Source organism: Hermetia illucens, chromosome 3 (genome assembly GCF_905115235.1).
Source record: "Hermetia illucens chromosome 3, iHerIll2.2.curated.20191125, whole genome shotgun sequence".
Taxonomy (NCBI): Eukaryota; Metazoa; Arthropoda; class Insecta; order Diptera; family Stratiomyidae; genus Hermetia; species Hermetia illucens.
The window spans coordinates 98,846,577-98,854,677 of record NC_051851.1 but is presented as its reverse complement, the minus strand read 5'-3'; the positions used below and the strand labels follow the sequence as shown (position 1 = coordinate 98,854,677).

The 8,101-nt window shown below is 42.0% G+C and overlaps 1 non-coding gene across 1 annotated transcript; it reads right to left on the bottom strand.

Annotated features, from left to right (window-relative positions):
- Window positions 1-4,973: 4,973 nt before the first annotated feature.
- Trnak-uuu lies at window positions 4,974-5,046 on the bottom strand. Its single transcript has one exon. It is a non-coding gene; the product is annotated as a tRNA-Lys (tRNA).
- Between the last annotated feature and the right edge of the window lie 3,055 nt (window positions 5,047-8,101).

The following is an 8,101-nucleotide window of genomic DNA, read 5'->3' as shown; positions in this document are numbered from 1 at the left end:
TAGATCCGCTCTCGCTGTTTTGTCTAAATGAGGAGCGCAGGCACCTCGGAAAATCGTGGGGCGAACCGAAGCGCATTTCAGCTAACTATGAGTAATGGCGAGTAGAAGTGATTGACGCACTATACCCCACCAAGGGGTAAATGGCACCCATGTATACATATGAGCTCCTCTGGCACCAGGTCTTGCCTAAATACTTACCGAATGAGTTTGTGTGGTACACGGTCAAACGTCTTCTCTACATCCAAGAATGCAATGTAGAGAGCCGGATGCACAGTGGAGCTCCCAATACATGCGAAATTAATGTGTACATTTTTTTACAAAATATGGTCATGTCGGGTATCAATGGGGGTTTGATTAGTACTTTTCGAAACTAATCTTACTTCTGAGATTGGTCGAAACATAGGGAGATGAGAGGTCAAAATGTATGCCCCGAATAGTGTAGCGCGAGTCGCTCTCAGAACCTATCCAATTGAAAAATCGGAAAAAAGTACAATGGTACACCCATACAAAATCTAGGCCTCAAAGTGCGTCCCAGTATTATACCTGTTCAGAATTTTTTAGAAATTTACCCGAAAGCCCCCCTTATTTTGACAGAGTGAATGAGTAATAAACATGCATAGGGAATTTCTCACAAAAGATGCGGAAGCATCCAGCTTCCAGTAGTCCGACCTGTTCCTCTTTTCCCAGGAAATCGTGCACTCTTCGCTTTGTTTCAATGGTAGCCTGGCTCGCAGGACAAAAATATGGCTTTACTATCAGTAAAGATGAAAAAATGGCTACGTTCTATCAAAATAAGAAATGGTCTAATGCCAAAAGCTGCGACGTAGAATGCAGACATGGTGTTGGCATTGCCATCTCTGAGGGTTTCCGTGATACCATTAGAGAAACGGAGCGATTTGATGACCGGCTGATAAAACTCTCCATTATATCAGCTGCTCGCACTAGATATGCACCACAGACAGGTCGACCTGATGCCGAGAAAGATGCATTCTGGTAACTTCTCGATCCAAAAACTTAATGACCTTAATGATCGTAAGCGTTAAAAGGTAGTTCGAAACAGATGCCATGAGGAAAAGTGTTTGGAATATGAAATAAGGGTGACGAGCGTCTAACCGATTTTGCGGACACCCACCTTGTAATTATGAATACATGGTTCATCAAGTGATCCTCCTACATTGTAGATTAGAAACAGTAAAATACAAACCGGCCATCATCTTATAAGACACCGACGTTTTACCACCGCCACTGGAGTTAAAAACAGTTAAAACCTCGATTCGCAAAGCAGCCTATATAACCCTCAGGGCCGCAAGAATGACAATGTTATTATAAAATGAATTTTCGAGAAAAAACATCTCTACCATAAGTTTCTCGACAATAAAACGCTCCCTAATTGCCAAATTTATGAATTTGCCTATCGTGAAGCAAAGAAAGCCATCGCTGTTAGAACACTATCTGACTGCCAAGAAAATACTTCATATTCGGAATCGTTCAATTAACCGTGAATCAAACCGAGTTTGTCAAAAACTTCGGAACTTCTGACGCAGTATACGCTGCGCGGTTACTCATGGAGAAACACTGTGAGAAGCATTGTCCTCTCGACATTAGCACTTCTGAATGTAGAGAAAGCGTTTCACCGTGTGCAACAAAAACTCATTTCGTGAGCTCTATAACAACACTTAGTGCCAGAAGAACTCGTGTGCTGGGTTAAATTGCTCTACCATGATCCGAAGAGTAAAGTTCGAGGTGTGGCGGGCATATCAAATCGGCTTCGTGTCTCCGTTGGTGTTTATCAAGGAAGCGCCCCCTCACCACTCCTCTTTGTTCTGGTTATGGACATTGTCACAAGAGACATCCAACGTCCAGCGCCCTTCACACTACGTTATGCAGATGATGTTTTCCTAACGTCGCATAGCAAAACCGATATCAGGAATGTTCGCCTGATGCAAGGCGTTCCGGGATTGGATTTGAATAAAACTGAGTTTTTGACGACGATCACCAGTCACTACTACTGTCAATGGTAGTGACCTGCCAAGAACTGACCGAGTTAAATATCTCGGGTCAATGCTATCAGCTAATGGAGAACTGCGTTGTGAAATTTTTTCACGCAGTAGCGCAACCTGCATGAACTGGTGTTCTACCTGATCGTGTGTGGATATGGTCTCGTAATTTGCACTAATGTTAACTCACTTGCCAAGATTGGTCTGAACATCGAAGTCGATGTAGACCAAAACTTACAGGGTGCGGCAGCATAACTTCCTTTTTTAAAATGCGCGCCACTCAGTTAGTTGATGTCATAGCGGAGCGCTGGTGGTCTCGTTCATAGTTAGATACTAGACAGCTACCTCACTCCCCCTTGCCCCTCAAGGGGGGAAATCAGTGCGAGTACACACGATTTCAAATTGTTTTGCCCTTGAGCATGAGCGAGATGTACCGAAAACCCGATCAGCTGTGTTTGACGTACCGCCCGGACTTGCCAATGTATTGGTGAGATTGGCAAGTTTTTGCTTATGTATAAGTGAATACGTGAAAGAACTTTTTGCTATATGGGTGAGTACGCCGTAGTACCAAAATAGCAAAAGCTCACCGATCTCTCTCTTACCAATATAATTTGACGAAGATTATGCCTTTTCCTTCTTTAGCGTCTCTGATGTGTACAGATAAGCTTCTGCAAGCACATTTGCAAGTGGGGTCATTTTAGTAAGGGTACTGCCTATAGTATATCTACTGTGGTCTCGTTCAAGAGGGGATACTGTAAAGTTTTTTCATGATACGGTTCAGTCACCATCATGCGTTGGAATAGTGAGGGGTGTGTCTTTGCCGTTGAGGTTTACTATTCAAGCGGATGTTCGGTTATTGCAACACAGCATGCATTTCGGAATCGCTTTAATTTAGCCCCGTTGGCTCCCGTCCCAGACCGCAAATCAATTGTTACATGGGTCACTAGATTCAGACAAACTGCAAGTGCGACAAAAGGAAGAACTGGAGTCCCTCGGTCCGTTAGATCACCTGAGAACATTGGAGCAGTGAGAGCGTCAATGTTGGACTATCCGATCGTTCTGTGAGAAGAATTCTTCGTTATGATCTTCATTTTCATCCCTACAAGATGGCGATAGTGCAGAAGGAGATGAGGTTACAGTGATAGTGAATTCGGACCGGTATGTAAACATGCTACAGAATTTTTTTTCCCACGGCTAGAAAATTTGGAATTGGGGGACACTTGGTTCCAACAAGACGATGCAACAACACACACTTCAAGAGCATCGATGGCTGTTTTGAGGGAACACTTTCCAGAGCGCCTTATCTCAATTAGAGGCGATTTGGAATGGCCGGCACGCTCTCCCGATCTTTCCCCTTGTGATTTTTTGACTCATCAATAACGAAAGTAAGTGATATTTTATATTTTACTTTTCGCCAGTCCGTTTTCGTGTCTATTTTTGGCAAACTTCTTGACTTTTGGTAATAATGGTATGAAGTTGACTATTATCGCAGTACTTTCCAGATCACATTATTTATGTATTTGAAAAGTAGGACACAATTGAATTTTTAACTATGCACAAGCGGAGCCATAGGCTCGGGATTGACTAAATGGACACAACACCTATTGTAGAATCTTCGTAACTTTCCATCGTCTTCTCGTCAATCAACAAAAAGCTGTACTCGTACGCCATATTTCTGTCCCTAGAATTAGCAATTTAAAATAAATGGTAATTATTTTTCAAGATTTGTGTAAACACAAAACCCTATTAAAATCGGTTTACTGTCTGTCTCTCCGTCTGTCTGTCTGTCTACCTGTCCGTCACACGCATTTTTCTCGGAGACGGTTATAGCTATTGACACCAAATTTGGTAGAAAGTTGGGAACTGTGAACGCTCACGCATATAGTGAGTTACATCCCTTTACGTCGAATTCAAGAGGGGTCCCCATACATGCACAAGGAGGGTGTACATTTTTTTTTTATCAAATATAGTCATGTGGAGTATCAAATTAAAGGTCTTGATAAGTACTTGTTGAAGCAGGTGTTAGTTTTGACATTTGTTGGAAAAGTGAAGAGTGCGGGGGGTTGAAACTGATCATTTTTTTAACGAACCCATTCTCAGAAACTACCCAACCAAAAAATCTGAAAAAAATCAGGGGGCTGGCGGTATATGGTGCCTAGGGTCCGAAATACACTCCATACCGATAACTGTTCAAATAAAGTTAATAATAGTACATTACTATAATTTTTAGTAATTGACAGGTAAACCCCCCTTAAGTTCACCCTAGAATCAGGAGCATGATCCTGCCAAATTTTCTGAAAATCGCACTGTTACTAACAAAGTTATACTAGGTCAAAACTGTCGCTTCTCTGCAAATTCAAGACTATGAATGTCAATATCACTTGTAAGTGGATATTTTCCATAATAAATGCATCTCTTTATAAAAGAAATACACAAAACCTCTCAAAGCGTCTAGCTTCCGATTTGCCGACTTGTTTAAACATGTCACCAAGTCTTATTTCTCCACGTTTTGGCTGGATATGTGCATGCCAATTTTACAAAGGGCAATAATAATAAGGTATAATTTAACATCAAAATACACCGTAAAATTTCGATCGCCTAAATTGACCATTATATGGCGGTTCTGTAACGGATAGCATGACTCAAAGATTGGATCACGAAAAGGAAATTTGTATGATTTCAACGTTTCCCGGTACCACTACGCAAGCTCCTGTTAAGGCCATTTGACTTTGAATTACCAAACTCAAGAATCAAAATATAAAATTGAAATGAAAAAAATCTTAGCTCTCACCCAAAAATTATTATCAGATTATCGAACAGATGCTGCCACTCATTGCTACGTTGATTGTCACTAAATCGTGATTACATACATTCTAAATGAGCGCTACATCTCCAGCTTTATTTTCGGTTTGTTATCATAAACACTAGAATTCTCGACATTCGTTTTATTATTCACTATTATAAAAATACCTCCACCGCCCGAGCAGAGACTTGAACCCTGGACCGTTGGATTAAAAGTCCAACGCTCTACCGACTGAGCTACCCGAGCTGCGGGCAGATTTTGTGGACTTCTACCAAATTGAGAACTCGCATAATTTCGGAGGTGACAAAAATCCTGGACTTAATTCAAACGAGTCGTCACGTTGGCAACATTTTCTCTCATTCATTTATGACCGCCAGCAGTTAGTAAATGCGACAATCAAATTTCAAGCGAGTCACATTGCAAGAAAATATTTAAAATAAGGTCAGTTGCGTCTGAAACCAATTTACCGAAAACGCATATGAATATAGCGCACGAGTATAAGTTTTTGATGAGGATTCAGGAAGATAAATTCCTATAGCTTGTGCCTACGAATTGCAGAATTTATTGCGAGGGCCTAAATACAGTAGATTTTCAAGGGATTTCGCTTACTTTCAATTTATATGAGAGAACCCGGTTTTGTTTTTATTGATTTTTATATCAAAAATTCAAGTAATTACATTTTTTGATCATAGATTCGTTATTATTTATCCCATAAACTTTGATCATACTTCATTTCAAAGGTTCTCTCAAGGACCTCCAAAAAAAGGAAATGAGGGAAGGGGACCCAGCGCTATATAACTTTTTTTCCTAAGCCAACTTCTACTCTCACCCCAAACTTCATTTCAGTCGGCACTGACTGAAAGTATTCGGAGGTTGAAAGCTTCAATAACGACTATATATACGGGGAAGGAAGAAGGAAGAGTCATTCTGAAATTCATATCCGCAATTAAGCAGAGAGATATTTGATATTATTATTTGTATTTGACCGCTTCTTCAAGTCAATAAATTTATTGGACACAATTACATATTCCGCACTCATAGGGTCAACATTGATGATCGCTTTTCAGTGCAGCGGAAGGTTCGTTGCCATTGCATTCTTTGGAGCTTGCTTGAAAAATGGTCAAAAATTATTGGTTCAGGGTGTAACAAGCATCCATAGCATGTGCTTCGGACCAATTCAAAAATTGTTGTAGCGTTTAAACGTTAAAATATACAAATTACTAAAAAAATGATGTTTGATTTCATTTTAAGGTTTTGTGTGAAACAAAACCTTATTAGAATCGAGTCAGTGTCTGTCTGTCCGTCTGTCCGTCTTTTTTTTTGTTTGGCTGGGGGAAATCCATCATGAATACGCATCTAGGACACGCATGCGCACCTCCCATATTTTCTCCACACTCTCCCCGCAGGATCACCGTTTCGGTATACGCAGGGCTGTTCAGTTCTGAGCTGTTCACTCTAAACGAGCTCTCCGCTGTACTTCTGCTGCTTTTAGTTGGTGGTGGATCCGTTTCACCATTGCAACTACCGCGTCCCATGTTGTATTTAATTGCACCATGTACCCTATCAGATTTTCCACCGTTAAACGGATATTTAGCTCAGTTTCAAGCTTTCTACCTGAGGGGCAGACGAAGAAAACGTGTTCTGCATTTTCGGCTGTGCCTTCACACGTAGGACAATCGGGCAATTCATCTAGACCGAACCTATAAAGGTAACTCCTGTATCCACCGTGTCCGGTTAAGAACTTCGTCAGATCGTAACTCGTCTCACCGTGGTTCCGCATAGTCCACATGCTTATGTCTGGGATAAGCCTGTGTGTCCACCGGAAAATGGTTCCGCCTGGTTCCATGCTGTTTACCATGCAGCCAGTGACCGCAAACGCTCACTTTGCTTATTTAGGCTTGCTTCCTGATTTTCGTACATTCAACTTTCCTTATCGGCTAGAATATCTACCGGGATCATTCCTGCAATCACGCATGCTGCTTCATAAGATGCTGTTCGGTAGACGCAACATGTATAAAACAACACGTATAAAAGTACAGAGCTGACGACTCGCGATAAGAGTAATCGTCGACTGTGCTTCGGGCCGCCTACATTTGGAAGCACCCTTGCCAGTGTTGAGCTGATAGTCGCCGCTTTAAGTGGGGTTTAAAACTCAGCTTGGAGTCAAATATTACTCAGCGAGGGCTGAGAGCTAACAACATGCGACCCGATGCGAATTTCAACAGTTTTCTGTTTTCGCCGCTTTGTAAGGAGCACCAACTCCGTCTTGTGTTTGGCAAGCTCCAGTCCGTGGTCTTTAAGCCAAGACTTGATCGTCCGTATAGTCTCGTTCACATAAATCTGTACTTCGTCGGAGTGATTGGATGTTATGACCACTCCAACGTCATCTGCCAATCCGACGACAACGGCTTGTTTAGCTACGGGAAACCGCAAAACGCCATTATACATTAAGCTCCAGAGAAGAGGGCCCAGAACAGACCCCTGCGGAACTCCTGCCGATCAATACAAGCTTTTACATTTTCCACTCTGCAGGGAAGGACCCTTCTTTTAGGCAGTCTGTAAATACCCATGCAAACATGCTTGGTGTCATTCTCAGTGTCAATTTGAGCGCCTTATTGGGGATTCGATCCATGCCGGGGGGTGCCTTTTACTGCTGACATAACGGACTTGTATGCTTCTCCCCATGGATCTGAGTCTGCCTCATTACAGAGTCGCTTGAAACAATCATTTTTACTTTTCGTGAGGGCACATTGCAACTTTTTTCGTGCCTGTTTATATTCAAGGTACCGTTGCTCATACTCTGGCATGTTTCTTCGGCATTGAGTCTGTCTTTTGGCCTTCAAGCACTCCGCACGAGACTTCGTTATTTCAGCGTTCCACCAGTAGTTAGGGTTACGCTTCCGAGAGTATACACGTCTTGGTATGGAAGTGTCACATGCTCGATATATCTGTTGGGACAGCTGCGATGCTTTTTCTATGGCTGTTCCAGTAAACTCGGTATTCCACTGCAATACCTCAAGAAATGTATCCTCATCAAGTACTCTTGATGACCAACCTGTTTCTGGTTTCTTCAGGTGGGGATTTATTGTTCTGGGTCCTTTTTCAATTGAAATATATATGACGTTTAGGCAGCAAGGTTCTTCTCCTTTCATTTGTTTTCTGGCTTCCCCATTCCAGAAATAATTCCCCGCCAGAAATAATTTTGGGGTTGCGATCTTTGGCGTCTCTCGCCAGTCTGTCTAGCATGTTGCAATACTCTGGTATTGCCATACTTGGGGCGGCATAACAGCTGTATATGTAG